We start from the raw sequence: 16,227 nt of genomic DNA, 5'->3' as shown, positions 1-16,227 counted from the left end.
AATTAGTACAAAACAAAACTCCGCTTTATTCTTCTTATAAACTGATCTGGAACACTAATAGTGACAAATGAGGAAGGTTTATATAAATGGATACAGATAATCAATTTATGTATACAACCTCATTTATTAGAATGACAATAATCCACAACGTGATTAACGTTTTATAGGTTGTCAGTCACACGTCAATTGTAAAATATAAGATGGGCACCTATTTTGTTACACAGCTGACTGATGGAAATAAAAAGATTTAATCTGTCAGTAGTGTGCCTTTGTCGACTGAGGCACCTGGTCTCTTAGTCTTGGGACAGAGTCAGCCAGACGAGCGTTCTGACTGACAACATATGAATAAATATATTGTACGAAGTGGTTTAGCTATGACGGTGTTTAGTCAATAAAACAATGAATAATTTATTAATCCTTATCCAAATAAATATATAAGTTACCTTGGCCATTACATATTGATTAAAATAATAATATATAATAAATAAATACATTTAAACACTATATCTTTCGATTAAATACTAAAGCTTAAATATCATAGCTATCCTAATTTTAGGTGCAATCAAAAATCGCTCGCTTCAAAAAGGCCGACAAAAATTGAGCCCCAGTTCAACTAACAAATTGACAGCTTATAGCAATAGATTGCCCCCCGGTTGTAACAATAAAATTCTGACCTTCGTTATTAAAACTACAAAAAAATTTATCCATTACATGGACAAATTTTGACCAATTTTTTACAATAAAAGTATAACTTTTTATTGAAGTACGACGAATTATCTTATACATAACTAAACGTTTTGAAATAAATATACGTAGGTATTCAATATTTTCTTACTAAACGCCCTTCTCACTTAATTATTAATAAATTGAATCCGTGCGAAGTCGTTGCGGCTCGCTAGTACAATAATAAATTATCGTTATCATCTTTTTGCAAAAAACTTGCAGTATCGATCAATTTTTGAATACAACCACTGCATTTTACTAATGCCGATGTAACTTCAGTACCTATGCCGGTTTTGGAATCTATACGACGGCAATTGAACCTCATCAGAAAATACAGTCGGCCGTCCGCCGGAACCGCATCTATAATGGCTTTGACATTTTTAATTTGATGGTAGATACTTGCGCAAATGTATGAAGCTCACGGGGCATTTAAGTTTTACTCATATGCGGTATACCCACAAACAATAAAATATATAATTATATATGAAGTTCATAAGATCGAAGATTGGTTCATGTGGATAAACCAAAAGACAATTTATCGAAGCTCTGAAATAGTTACTACATCGGTAGTTAGCTATTGTTGTTAACGATTGAGAATCGCAATTATTTTTACTTTTAGGCTTAATTGGTGTCTTGATATTTGTATTTGTTCTCGGTGGTCGAGGAAAACATCGCGAGGAAACCATATCCTTTACTCCGTTCCTGATCCTTTCCTTAAAGGGAAAGAGTGCCCTTACACAGCGATGGGACATATATACACTGTTTCTTTACTTTGTTTTACTATGGATCATCAAAACAATTAAATATAATATATCTGGACATAATATCTTTCCATTCCATTGGTAATATACCTATTGTGTAATATGTAATACTCGTTGGTCTAGTTGCCAGATATAAGACCACTGATCCCGAGGTTCTGGTTTTAATTCTCAAACCAGGCCGATAAAAAGTTTTTAGATTTTTCGAAAAATTCTCAGTAACAGCCCGGAGTCTGGAAGTGTGTGCCTCGGAAAGCACGTAAAGCCGTAGGTCCTGCACCGGAACTCTTTCTGGACGTGTCGGGTCTGCATTCCCATAGAATTATAAAAGTGAGGGGAGACTGCACCTGTGTCTGCGCACACACTTGTCCCCTGTAATATGTGAAGTGTAGTGTGTGTAGTGTGTGCCCGTGTAGTTATAGTGTATATGTAGTGTGCCGTGACGATATTAATGCATAAAACGAACAGAAAACGCTTATATTTAATGTATTTGTAAATTATTAATTTTATTTTACACGCCTATGATTTTATAACTTTTCATGTGCGAGACTCTATGAACCATTACATTTTCGAATTAACCGTTGACAATCGCTTAAGGGCGCGCCATTATATCATCGACATATTGTGTGTCATCGACCTTCAATAAATAATCAATTCAATTAAGGAAGAATTCCCAATATTATTAATCGCGTTTGAGTAATTCTGAGTACCTAAGCGGAATGTCTAGTAGCAAGGCTCTTAGCATTTAATAATTTAACCAAATATTTAATTGTTCATGTGTTTAGGTCAGAAATGGCACAGTTACAACACATAAACCTTAACCGATCGGCGGATGTTTTATTATTGTTATATCAACACAAATACCAAAATTTGCTACTTAACCTTCTCCTCCTCTCCTCCCCATGCGTTTTGTAATATTCAAAGTGTTTTTATTGTATATATTATTTTACTGTTAAGACAACATATTTATGTCGGTACTTACCTAATTAAGAAATTTTGATCAACGCACCACTATGGTGCTATTCTTACATTCATATTTATTATTGAACTATGAGTGGTTTAAATGTCCAAATATATATATATATTTGGACATTGGATAATATAATGTCCTGACCTAATTTCATAAAAAGGAAATCTGCGTAGGAATTATTATAGAAATGATTAGGGAAAATAAACGAGTACTCTCAATTCAATTCATGCCTCATTCTCATACAACAATGGACAGCAGAACCCAATCTTCGAACCCAATACGAGATAAAATAACCACTTGATCACCGACATAATTCGCAATTTAATTTAATATTCGCAATTTTATTATTTGCCTAAATATTTTATTTTAAGATATTTTATTTACGTATGAGTTTATCAATTATTTGTTGTTATCCTTCATTAGTCAGCACTTACCAAAATAACATAATATTCGTAATAAGGATGTAGATCGTTAGTTTCATCATAATATGACCCATTGCTCATAATGTTCGTTTACATCTGAAATCATAGACTTGTGCCAAGGTTAATTCAATATAAACAGAATAATTGGTAATAAAACCAAATGTATTCGGATAACATTTGAAATCCTTAAGAATTTATAACAGAAACTAATACGTACATACAATTTCTACTAAATTCAAGGGCACATATTTAATATATTTATTTATTTATGATGTCATCTTAAAGTACTATACAATACTACTTATTATAATACTAAAATTCACTGACTCATAATTTTAAATTTAATGTAGGTAACAGTCCGTTAATGTTCTACTGTTGACTTTCCCTTTAGTGATAGTATTTCGTAAACTATGTAGGTCATACATAAATTTAATTTTAAAACATATATTTAAATATTGCTAAAATATACGTGGTATATAAATCGATAGGCAAATTGTTTCTAGAGTTAACACGAAGACTTCCACGAGTTCCTACGCATTCGTCTGTGGGTAGCACGTCTTAAAATAGTTACTTTAAACGGCGTACTTCCTTTGAATGGTCGTTGATTGTCACCGAAATGGTTATGCATGAGTCTTGTCATTGCTTTATGTCGCCCTATTACGTGTCTGTACAGAAATAGACGCAATTACTTATAACGGTAGGTACTTCCTAACAAAATGCCAAACAAATTTGATTTGTATTGATTTTGTCTTTTGTTAAAGTACCTACATGAACAAAAAATAAATAAATTACAATAGGAAATTCAAAACCCATACTGTAAAAGTAATATAGGGAAGATTTTGCGATTAGCAGTATAGCAGCGATAACTTAATTCTTCTGGAAGTTCATTGAGTACAGTCCTGGTGTAAAAGTCGCACTTTTACACCAGGCCTGTTATCGATATGTAAATTTGGCTTACTTTATTGTTTCGGATAGTTTTAGTTACGAATATATAATAATTTAGAAATAGTAAAAGATAACATTACAAGGTAACATTTTATTAATTTGTAGGTATTTATTTGGTATTAGGTAATGTCGGAAAAAATTAAAAAGTCGTAATAAAACTATTAACACGATGCATAAATAATAGTAAACATTTTTTTTATCGGCTTCGGAGCTCCAAATCATCCTTGATTCACACCAACACTTAGTCAAAGAGCCATAATCTGGCTAACTCATCATACCAGTGTAAATAGTTTTGAAATACTGTGCTTTATATTACAACTTACCTTTAAAACATTTTGTAACTCTATTACAAACTTTGATGTGTTTAATCAAATCGAACTCCCAATAAAAGGATAAAAATTGGTTAACATTATTTTGAAGATTGTCTTAATATAATATTATTTTTTATTTCTAAAATATGTAGGCGGACGGCAAAATGGACCACCTTATGAGAGGTCACCATCGCTTCATTGGTGACGTATGAAATATTCCTTACAAAAATAATGCTCCACCAAACTTGGGCACTAAGACATTACGGCCGTTGTGGCTGTAGTTACATTGAATCACTCATCCTTCAAACCGGAATAAAACAATGCTGAATATGCGATGAGTGGAGGGTACCTACCCAAACAGGGTTGCGCGAAGCTTTACAACCAAGTAATTATTACTAGAGCGATGCTTAAATGTACATCTAAACTATACACACTCAATACTTGCTAAGTTTTGTACAATTTTAAATACCTACATATCTGGTGTTTTAAGTTATAAATAACATAACCTTATTTAAACGCAAAATTTCAACCCAAAACTTATTTATTTTTTATTTATTTATTTATTTATTTTACACATAAGATTTGTTTACATTTTATGATGTCAGCCCTGAATTCCAAACTAACTTTCGCTGTGTTTTGGAAGTCAGTTCCTTCCCAGACGTTAGGTTACAAATTTGTTTCTTATTATAAAAGTAAATGAAAAAAAAAATTAGTAAAAATAATAATAATAATCAAAAACACAAAAAAAATAATTATTTACCAATCTAAGTAATGAATTAAAATTACAGTTACTATTATTTGGGCACGCGTGTGTGTGTGTGTCTGTATATGTGTATTTATGTGTGATGTTGCATGCTATGAGTGGGTTTAGTAATATGTGTATATATGCAACAATTATTTAAATTTAATTTCAGCTCCTTAAATTACAATAGTCTTAAGTCAACAACTGCTCAATTTCCTTAAAATCAAGGTCCGTAAGCCATTCTTTAATTCTTTTTTTAATTTGAAAGTTAGACAAGTTCCTTGTTTTATATTTAGTATTAAGTTTGTTATATAGCCTAGGTACTAGTGAACTATAACAACGTTGTGCAAATTTACTTTTGAAGGAACTAGACAGATATCTCTTCTTTTATTATTTGGCTTTATTTGTGGTACATTAGTCTTATGATACCTACGAAGACATTGATATATAAATAGCTTGCGTACAGATAATACTTCGGCTCTTTTGTGAAGTAAGTGTGAAGGATATCTAAACGGTAAGTTTAATAAAATCTTTAATACAGCTCGATGCGCCCTCTCTAGTTCTATGAGGTGAGTCTTAACAACGGATCCCCATGAACAGATACAATAATTAATAATACATTCAGCTAATGCTTGATAAATTTGAATAAGGAGTTTAGTATTATCTATAATTCTTAGTTCTCTAAAAATATAAATAAGTTTTCTTAATCTTTTACTTACTGCTATTACATGTTTTTTCCAATTGAGCCTATAATCAATAATTACACCTAAATATTTTATGTCAGTTACTCTTTCCAATGCTGGACAATTACCACAATAGACAGTGTTAGTAGTGCCCGGGTCACGATTGCAAGGATATATATGCATACGTATTATAAAATCTTTTGGTGATGTAGTATTGGTCTTGCTGAAGCACAAATACTTTGTTTTATTGATATTGAGGATCTTCGAGCCAGGCCATAACGGTGCAAAGAGCATTTTCTACAGTTTGACGAACATCCTCCCAACTAGAGCCATTGAACAAAATAACTGTGTCATCAGCAAACATCTGTACTTCAGCTCCTTTCATTTTGAGTCTACAAAGTTGATTGATATAAATCAAGAAAAGGGTAGGCCCTATGGTGCTGCCCTGCGATACACCGTAATATTCCAGAGCAAAATTGTTAAGGTGGTTACCTATTCTTACACATTGCCTACGGTCTGTAAGATAATCCTTGAACCACATTAGTGCATGTCTACGAATGCCACAGCTCTCCAGACGAGCAAGTGGTATTGGAATAGATACAGTGTCAAATGCTTTCTGCAAGTCGAGGAAAACTCCAACAGATTTTTCACCGTTATCTAAAAGAGCCGTGACACGTATTGTTAGCTGAAGAACAGCATCGTTAGTGGATCGATTTGAACGAAACCCATACTGATTATGCCCCAGAATATTATTGTGTTCTAGGAATTTTATTAGCCTATTATTAGTAACTTTTTCTATAATTTTTGACAATACACTTAAAAGGGAAATAGGTCTATAGTTTGTAGCAAGTTTTTTGTCACCCGACTTAAAGACGGGGCATACAGTAGCATTTTTAAAAAATTCTGGGAAGGTACCTTCCTCATAGCTAAGATTAATTAAATAAACGATAGGTTCGAAATGATGGTTATAGAATAAACAAACAAACAACTACAGCATAAACCAATTTTAGTTATCAGTTCCTTCGTTCCTAAACATTCACACAAAACGCAAGATAATAGATGTTATTTTTAGCTGTAACAGAGTTTACTTTTAAAATTAAAAAAATAAATAACATTTAGAATCACTACAATTTGGTGAACACAACTAGACATACGATTCAACAAAAGATTACCTATTTTTGTTGACTTTTAGGTAGGATATATACTTGTATGAATGGGATTGTATTTGATTGAAATTGTTTAGTAATTAAAGAGTACCTATCTCATGACTTTCTCGTCGGTTATTATCGGTATAATCTACATACATTAAGAATTTGTGGTGAAATTTAATATAATCCTGCTACCTACTTTCATAAAGTTAATTTTGATCATCGTATATTTCGTTGGATAATAACTCAATAAAATGTAACTGTACGTCAAATAAATAATTAATCATATCATCATAAAGCAGGATACTTTTGATCATTTAGCTTTCCAACAGGATACAATTTTGTTTAAAAGATAGGTAGGTACTCCGTGCATCATTTTTTATCGTTGCCGATAAATTTCATCCGTTTCCGATGACTGTGAGGTCAAACATCATAAATAAAACTATATATTTAGACCGTGGCTTCCCTCTCATGTTATTTGTGTTACTTATTCGCGTAAAAAGCCTGTATCCGTCTTCGAATAACAAAGCTTTACTAAATATTGTCGTCTAACCAAATTAGTCTACAATTAGTAAAGACGTTCAAGTGTGAAAGTATGACAAACGAATATACTTTCACAATTATATTATTATTAGTAAGAGTCACTTTCTTTAGTGTTCGGTTAACTTGCCAGTCATAATGTATATTTAGGAAAATTTTGGTTTAAGTTGGCTAATATAAACTACGAGGATTTACTGAAAAATATTTTTTCGTTAAGGATTAATGTTCTTAATTTGTTTACTTAATACTGATTGGCTAAATTGAGCTGGTGTTAATAGAGCTGATTTTCGATTGGCTTGATTAAGCCGTGATAATCAAAATTCTGACCTATCTTTGTGGCGATTTCGTATGGATTTTGTATAGATTGGAAAACTTAAGTTATTTTACGGTTATAGGTACACAAAAATATGTTAAACTATTCATAAGTTAAATAAAAAAAATTACATAGTCATGGTACTTATAAAGGTTTTAAAGGTTAGCATTTATATTGACGATATACGATGACGCCTTTCTGCTTGTGAAAGGCGTAAATTCTCTTATTCAACTTTAAAACTTATTGTTCGAATCGATTGTAGTTTCCTAACATAAGCTTATCTATTTTATTAGCTAAATTTCCTTTTTAATCGTCGATCAACAGCACAACAGATATTTGAACATACTAAAAAAATTTATGGTACATTTACGGAGCCAAATATCGTTGTGTTAGGTACTTAATATATATTAATGCCGTAGTATTAAATACGTTTGAATTTATAGGAGATACCCCCAGATGTCACAAATAGCCTTCTTTTTTCATTTAATCCAATCCAATAAATCTTTTTTTTTTTTCAGAAAAAAGCGTGATCCACATAGTATTCACTAGAAGAAATATTTTACAGACTGCACACAATTTTAGGGCCGGGCCGGGCCTATTTTCTACACGACTGATTATGTTTTGATAAGCATGAGTGACATTAAACAATATAGTCTTATCATATATACTAGAACGAGATTGAAATGATGACAAGAGTTAAAATATAAAACCTTGTTCATCTTACTGAGACAAATCTGTCAAGATAAGCGTGGAATTTGATTTACGTAATCCCATATTGATGTTCTACTAGGATCTACAGTCAGTTTAGATAAAATGGTATAAAAACCCTATCATATCACACCTTTAATACCCATCGGGTTTTACCATTAGGCCAGCGTTCAACTTCAAGGACCTGCTAAAAAAGAATATAATTACTTATATAATAAAATGATAAGGAGAATGTAAGATCAATTCATAGTTTTCGCTAACAAACCACTGAAAAAGCCAATCAACGCCTTCCACTTTATGTTTTAGTTTTAAATATATCTAGTGAAAGATATATTATAATATTTTATAAATTAAATAACAAAATACTTTTTATGATGTGACCAGCAGATTGAGAAGCGATGATCTAGAGTCTAGACCTAGAGTTTATGAACAAACACCATATTTGAAAAAACTGTCTAGCTTAAAGTCTAGCCTTCTACTCTGCACTGGATGGATACTCATAAACGTTGGAGAAAGCCTATCTTGTCTTAATCTAATATAATGAAAGGCAACATCCTTTTTACTTTGAAAAGAAATAAAAAATCAGAGGAAAAAACAAGACACTACCTTTTTAAAATTCTAATTTTAAGTAAAAAAATAAATAAATTTGAACTACCACGTAATTAACAATTAGAAGGATGTGTCCGGAATTTAATAAGACCGATCCAACAAAGTATTTATTTCTTCTCGGAATTTAAATGCCTGTCGTAACTTTTCATTGTAGCTCTGCTTATTTGATGATAGCGTTTTAGACATTTGCTGCATTAGTGTGTCAGCGTGGTGACATTAAATGATAGATATTTATTTTTGTTCGGCCGTGACTCGACCTCTAAGCCTATATTATCCAGCAGAAAACACACTTATTACCGTGGGAACAAGGTCATTCAACGCTACAGTTCTGGTGTCACGCATGCGTCTAAATTTGATTCTTCTCAGCAAAAATAAATATCTGGGATTCGGGAGTGCATTGTAACGGGTTACTGTAATTGCATGTCACGAACCCCGGTCACTTGGCACTATTTCTCTAGAGGACTGTGGATTCCAGGGTGTTTTGCCAGAAATAAACCTGCAGTGCAGTATCGGGCTTGCAGCGAGAGACTGCGGTGCTGGCCCATTCATTGCCATAAGGTCGATACGGAGCCCAGTACCGGCGCGTCTGCCTTCGTGCGCGGATGTATCGTGTTTTAACATTCATTCGCGCTGCTGACTGCTTCATCGCCGCGATCGTTTCCTATTGACAATTAGAGCTTTTATTTATAAACAAATATTGTTTATCTCCTGTAAAAACGATTAATTCGTAATTAATCCTTGGTTTACTACGTTATATACATTGGAAGAGTTATGTTTTTGATTGTAGAGTGATTTGTTTTGGTTAATGTTTATACTGAAAGGTGAAAGCGCACGTGCCGTTTTGAGAAGACAAGGGTTAAATTAAAAGTAAATAGAATGTGATTGTTTCCCTGACTCGTGAATTTAAAGATATATTTCTCAAATGCAATAATATCATAGTGATTATAATGTAAGTAATATACGTACTACCTAGCAATTTAACCCATACGACGAGAAACATTTAAACGATTTTCTACAATGACAACGATCATTGCCAATTAATATTATGTTCGAATATGACATTGATAATAATTTGTTATAACTAACAAGTTGAGCTTTGCGTACTACCTACCTTCTATTGCCATTAATAAAGACAATATTGATTCTGAAACGCTTGATAAACAGGGAATAGATATATTTGAATGTTTTAATTATTCAACAAACTTAATTTTTGTTTGTATGTTGAATTTGGGTTCTACATGTGATATGATATGATTCTTTATGTGATATATTTTTTCGTACCAATACGAATATTCTCGCGTTCAATATTGAATAAATAAATTTTAAACTAGCTACTTTATTTATCGTCTGAACATTTTTCAGTACCAAGTACTGTACTAAAAAAATCGTGTATTATTTTCTTTTCTTATCGAATTAGTAGTTAACAAAAAAAAAAATAATTATAATTTTCGAAACTTAATTAATGCTTATTTTAACACGTATTACATTGAAATTGTTTGTGTTATGCAATCTTACATTCAATAGACTTTCTATTTCTTTAATATTGTGGAAGTGACAATTATACAAGACAGTTGTATTTTTTTTCTAAATATATTACATTACTCGTTCATAGGTACGTATCCGTTTCGATGGCCGTTTATTATAATATATCAGTGATATGTTATGAATTGTATATTCACAATTAAATTAAATTATATCTACCATATGTCCAAAACCAGGATATAATATAGGTATGTACAAAGTTATCATCGAATCCATTAATCAGATATGGCATAATTGAGGAACAAACTATAAAATATCAAAACAAACTTTTTCATTCATAATGCGACTAGCAGCAACCTTCGACTCCTTCCTCGTCATATTAATTTCGTAAATCCTGTAATTGATGTCGGTCCTTTTTTGCTAATTCAGGAGCCAGGCTACATTCATGTTGAATTGTCGAAGTAACGCTTCATTGGTTTAGTCGTGATGAGGTAGCAAACAGACAGGCAGATTGGCTTTGAATTGAATTTATAACAATAGTCTGATAATAATGATTGCATTGCATTTCTGAAAAAAATAAACAAACTCAATACCATTACAATTAAATAATTGATACATAAAAATAAGTTCTTATTTAGAAAATGTTGTTGAAAACGTAAACACCAATACACTAAAATATTGTATGTAGGTTATCATCGAAAATATTTTAAATCTACAAAATAACGAATGACGTACGTGACATTGGCGAAATTATCTGTGCCCTCTCGGAACAAATGAAAGGCAAAATAAAAAAATGACATACTATTATTATTTAGTTTTAATACGCGTTATTATTACAAAACATTCTTTAAATTAACTTATTATAAATATAAAATCGTTGTCGTTAAACGTAAAAACATATTCTTGCAAATTAAAGACAACTCGTGTTTGTTTAAGTTTAAAATCTTATATAAAATCCGTGTAATGTACTCTACCTATATACACATAAATGTAGGTTTGATTCTTTAGTTAAAGTTTGAATTGCAAGCTTGAATGAGCAAATGGCGTGACTAAAGCTTTTATCGAACATTCTTGATGCTTGCGGATGCTCCGAGTAAATTATTTGCCTGCAAACTACCTACCTACTTTCAAATCACATTTGATTGCCTTATGAATTTAACATACTTAGGTTACCGTTTCATTGAGTCGGTTCCTTTGTAGTTTTCTAATAAGTACATACCTAACAGGACGGTAGTATTTTTTTAATGTCTTAAATTCGACGTTATTACAAACGGTTATTGATTTGGTATAATGAAGACTAATGTACGATATATTTCAGGTCTAAGGTTAGTTGTATTTATCTCAATTAAACGAAAAAAAATGCACTGCGATGCACTATTAATTTGCCAATATTCATAATTATGAATCTCTTTTTTCAATAGACTGTTATTTATATCATACTAAATACTAGTAATGTACCTTATAAATACATAAATAAGAAGAAAAGCTTTACTGCTGAATTTCCGATTACATTTATTCGTCGATGCTAATTTTTTGTCGCATTACGAGTACTTCGCGATCTCATCCCGAGGTCAACCGGCGGCTTCTATAGTCACAATCTAGTTTCACGTCTATTCTCTAACGCTGTTCAATGCCACGCTAAATGTAAAAAGTAAGAGTAATCTATTCTTGTATCAATACACTTCGATGTGAATCGCCTTTTGGCGCGCTTTGGGGACCGACACGTATGCCGTGACGGCACGCGGTATAATGCTCACTAGTACGACCTCATTCTAATAAAGGTTGTTACATAATTTCTATTCGTCCTGATTTCTGATTTAACGGATATATTATAATTTGTAACCTTAATCTAATATTTGTAGCGAACCTTTTTTAAAATAATGAGACATTTTTATTGTTAAAAATATTACCTGTCCTACTTAAATAAATAAAAAGGAAAAAATGAGATAACAGTTGCCTTTTTAAAAAAAAATGAAATAAAAAATTAAGCCTTTCCTTCGCTGGATACGATTTTACTACGTATATTTTAATTTATTGTTCAATATATGATTATTATTTTTTTTTCATTATTTAACAACATCCACGCTCACAGTTGCATGTGCCTTTTTTACATTTTACTTTAATACATTTCGGTGTTTGTTTTTATCTTATTACTGAACATCAGCAGATCTTCGCTGGCTGGATCTTCTATTCAATACATGGTCATTTGATAAGACATGATAACTAATTGTATTGGACGATATTAGAGAGTACGTAACATGCAGGATACCTTAGCGCTTGCCTGACTTATAACCCTCGAGTTTCGGCGACGATTCCTTGGTCTCTCTTTTTGAAAAGAGAAATTAACACATTTTCATAGTCACTTATTCATGATATTTCTTTCGCTTTGATTATCTTTAGAACAAACGATGGAATGACATTAAAAATATTTTATCAAGAGTTACAGTCATCGAAGAAAAGTTGGAAGATAAGTTTGCTAAAGTTTCTGTTGATAACTTATTCTTACCGAGCTGTGTTTGTTCGTGACTTCTGAATAATTGTATAAGTTGCAAACATATAGCCCAATTAAAAACTATTTCAATGTACCTTAACGAATACCTGATCAATTTTTTATATTTTAAACACAACGCAGTTAATAAACCCACCTGACAAAGCGAACACCACCGCTCATAAAAATTTGCGCCCTAAGGATAACCGTTCTATATGCTGGCTTCCACACCTTCCAACACTGGCTCCAACTTTACCAACATAGACAGTTTATCGCAATCGAATTGCAATTTAATCGTTGTGGTTCAACTATTCTTTAAAGGCAACGATGCAGTTGCGGTTCGGTCAAAGTTGGATCGAAAAATCTAGATCGTATCGTAACTGATATAAATAAGTACAATTGATCCTCAATTATGATTATCAGAATAGAGTTGAAGCGTCGTTAGCGTTATAAATATGTAGAATTGGTTACCAGATCACAACAATACTAAGCATTGCTGTTTGGGTAGAATATGTTATAAATGGTACCCAGAAGGGCTTTCACAGAGCCCTAAACCTTTCTATCTAACCTAGCACCTATAATAATATTATTAACCTTTTTCCTTTTGGAGTCGGGTAACAAGTATATGAACTTCTAAGGTTAAAGGGTAAAAATGTGAACGAACTGAATCACACTGAGATGAATTTTTGACCGAGTTAGTAAAAGGATGACCCTCCCAAAAAAACTTGTTGCCTATGGTTTTATATGAATTCTATTAAATTCAGATATAAAATTTGTTTCAAATTCTTCTTAGGCTTAACTTATATAGGTACTACGAAGCCTTATAACAATCTGTAATTATAATATTTTTTTATTATTTATATTCCATCTAAATATTTTTTTGTTCATCGTCGATATGGGTCTTAGTCTTAAGTATATTTAAGTTATTCCATTTGAAAGTGAAACCTTATAAATTGTATGGCTTATAAATTAAAGAGTCTACATATCCATGTTGCGCGTAGGAGACAATCACTTATCGACCTTGATGTGAAGACATACCTTATTGAATCGTATAATAATTATAATACTCATTAAATGAAATATGTCCATTAGTTAGATGGAATCAATGTACAGCTTTTCACGCATAGGCCGATTAAATGTCCCCAATTTGCATTCAATTATCTGGGGTTTTACTAATCTATGAAATAGGTAATTCATATTCAACTATGTCAAATCATAGCTATAAGAATTTGCTGTATAAATTCTATATACCCTTTTGGAACACTGATTAAAAACATATATATATTTATTTATATTTACAATGCTGGGTAAAGAGCTAAAAAGCTATTCCGCGTTGCTTTAATACCAGTTTGAGTATATAATTTAATAAAAAATATTGATTTGGTATTAGGTATCAATAAAACTAACAAAATTATATATTATAATAATGTAAGTAAAAAGTTTTATAAAAAACACACCTTCAAATGTGTTCAATAACAAGAAAAAAAAAACATGATTTTCAAATTGATTCTAAAAACTTCGTTCAAAAGTATTTTAGTTTTTTTTCAACAATAATTTTGTATTTCTGAATAAAAGTAATCCCACCCTGACCATTTATTGCCTTTTCAATTTTATTTAAATCCATTACGTTCTTGGTTTAAACATTTTACAACTTATAAAATTTCTTTGGATAATTTTCGAAAAGATTTTAAGTAATACAGCATTAATTCTTATCGAATTCAGTACCTTAAATACATTGAGCATTTAATATAGATCAATATGTCCCTTTACAGCATATCATTTAAAGGAATATTTTTAATTAACGGTTTGTATTGTCTAATTACTGAAAAACTGTAAACGTTTTATGCATATAAAAACATACTGTAGTATATTTAGTATCAGCATTGCAATCGTACGAAGACGGGGCGGGTCGCTAGTTTTAATTATAAAAAAAAACATTCAAATGCTCGAAGTTATTCTAATGATTATTGTTCACCAGAAACTATATAAAATATCAATCCATCCAATGTATTAACATCATATTATTTTAAATACGTATACAAATAATATATTTGTATTAATAAACGGAACGTGGAAGTTTAAATTAATTTATACAAGTGAAAATCTAATTAACGTAATTAATACACGCCTTTCATACACAGATATGATGTCACGCACATATATATGTTAACATTTTATTTATATTTTTTAGTCGAAGTTGATCTTCACGTGTTCGGTAACATTATGCGGACTTCAATATTTTAGTATGTCAAGGCGAACATTTTTATCACCTATAATGTGAAAGGAACATCCATAAAAATACCAAAGAAGCCTTATATAAATAAATATATGATAATCGACATCTGGACAAAGCTTATCCATGACGCTGCTCTATTGGCGGTTGAGAATGTAGTCTATACCATATTATAACAACACTATATAAAAATATAGTGTTGTTATAATTAAAGATATATTTAACGATTAAAGACCATTACAAATACATACATATATTAGACCATAATAAAACTGCTTGTTGTTTATAATATTTATTGGCGGAAGTTCTTTGAGTAAGCCCGTCTTGGTTGCCAAACAGCAATTCTTATTACGGTTAACTATTAAATATATATATATATATATATATATATATATAACACAGTTATTAGCAAATCGTATACAATATGTAAATCTGAGGTTAGTTTATCCTTACTCCTTTGTCAATAGGAATAGATCAAATATGTTCTGGTTATCCTTACGGAAAATCACCTGCAGGCAGAGCGAGACTTGTATTTTCATTATTTTATTATATATATATATTTAACAAATATGTGCAATTTAAGTGTCTGTAAATAATACAGCAATGTCGCTTTGTTGGCGGGCGTTAATAACTGCACCACAGTTTTATACTATCGCAGTTTTTTCACATTTTGTTTTTGTTCAATATTACGCTTAAATAAATAAATTATTATTATTATATGTTAAGCGAAATCTAGAACCCAGAAAATACAATTACAAATTAAAAATTACATTTATTATTGTAAACGCAAACGCTCGTAAACTTAACGAGGCTTTCTTGGGTATTCATTCATAATACCCCATGGGTTAAGATCTACTTGGTGAGCTCGATAGAGTTGTATAACATATTATAAACAAAAAATAATAAAAATAAAACGTTATCTATGTTAATCTGGATAATGTACATAACATAATGTTAGTATTGTAATAAATTTTACTGTCATGTAATGGTCAGGGAAACTATCGTTAGAGTGGACTTTTATCATTCCATAAGCTTATCATATTTTACAAACAATGTTTTTACTATTCTATCTATTATATTTATGTCTATTATCTATATTTATTTGTGTAATAAAATGCTTACAAAGGTCCTTATATCGTAACAAAATATTCT

The 16,227-nt window shown here is 31.1% G+C and overlaps 2 protein-coding genes across 3 annotated transcripts in view; both read left to right on the top strand.

Annotated features, from left to right (window-relative positions):
* Nucleotides 1-16,227, top strand: part of Prosalpha3 (Proteasome alpha3 subunit) — a 248,723-nt gene that overhangs the window by 123,516 nt on the left and 108,980 nt on the right. The gene's annotated exons all lie outside the window — the stretch shown is intronic.
* LOC113398120 (carbohydrate sulfotransferase 11) overlaps nt 9,388-16,227 on the top strand; it is a 53,999-nt gene continuing 47,159 nt past the window's right edge. Inside the window, exon 1 of one of the 2 annotated variants that reach the window (XM_026636716.2) lies at nt 9,388-9,739. The gene's annotated coding sequence lies outside the window, so the exon portion shown is untranslated. The remainder of the gene's footprint in view (nt 9,740-16,227) is intronic. The other variant, XM_026636731.2, reaches the window with a different exon arrangement.

The sequence above is a fragment of the Vanessa tameamea genome, chromosome 18, assembly GCF_037043105.1.
Source record: "Vanessa tameamea isolate UH-Manoa-2023 chromosome 18, ilVanTame1 primary haplotype, whole genome shotgun sequence".
Lineage (NCBI taxonomy): Eukaryota > Metazoa > Arthropoda > Insecta > Lepidoptera > Nymphalidae > Vanessa > Vanessa tameamea.
The sequence above is the reverse complement of the archived record's forward strand: the minus strand, read 5'-3'. Positions and strand labels throughout refer to the sequence as shown.